This window comes from Nicrophorus vespilloides, unplaced genomic scaffold, assembly GCF_001412225.1.
Source record: "Nicrophorus vespilloides isolate i.1.1-1 unplaced genomic scaffold, Nicve_v1.0, whole genome shotgun sequence".
NCBI classification, from domain to species: Eukaryota; Metazoa; Arthropoda; class Insecta; order Coleoptera; family Silphidae; genus Nicrophorus; species Nicrophorus vespilloides.
The window spans coordinates 596,097-596,725 of record NW_017100114.1 but is presented as its reverse complement, the minus strand read 5'-3'; the positions used below and the strand labels follow the sequence as shown (position 1 = coordinate 596,725).

Below are 629 nucleotides of genomic sequence, written 5' to 3'. Positions count from 1 at the left end.
ACTTACAATCAGTAAAGAATGCTTCCTTAATCTCCTCCAAAAACATTTTTGTTACTGGAAACGAAATGAATAATGAATTATAATTTATAGAAGCTAAATTATGTAAAATAATTTAAAAAAAGTAGTTTAATTTAAGAAAACTTCAAATCTCTCTATTTTCAATGAAATTACTTTTTTTTTCTAAAAATTATACAAGTGCCGCTTAATGTGCAAAGTAAACAAGGTACAGCGATACAGATTAGACGGAATGTACTAGGTATTGAGACTTGTTTTTGGTAAACTTACAGTTAGATAAGTCTTCTTCTCTCTTCTGAAATAATAACAATAAAAATAATTAATATATATTTTTCTCTTTAATAAAACGTTAAGTAAGATCTTATTATAATAATACCTTTTGTAATTCTAGATCGGCCTTCTGTGTGCTGCTTAGTACCGATTTTTCTGCACCTGAAAATTGTTTTTTTTTTAGAAATTTTACCAGAAAGTCAATTTGTAAAACAGACTTACCCTCAATAAGTAAGTCTTCATTCATTTTATCAAGAGATATATTTGACACTGGAAACGAAAAGAATAATAAATATAATTTGTAGAAGCTAAAATACGCAAAATAATTTAAAAAAATGATAATT

At 25.3% G+C, this 629-nt stretch overlaps 1 long non-coding RNA gene across 1 annotated transcript; it reads right to left on the bottom strand.

The window, feature by feature from the left end:
* Positions 1–11: 11 nt before the first annotated feature.
* On the bottom strand, positions 12–555 carry LOC108568733. Its single transcript, XR_001891304.1, has 4 exons — positions 508–555; positions 392–447; positions 286–310; positions 12–54 (listed from the first exon to the last, which is right to left on the bottom strand). It is a non-coding gene; the product is annotated as an uncharacterized LOC108568733 (long non-coding RNA).
* Positions 556–629: the final 74 nt, after the last annotated feature.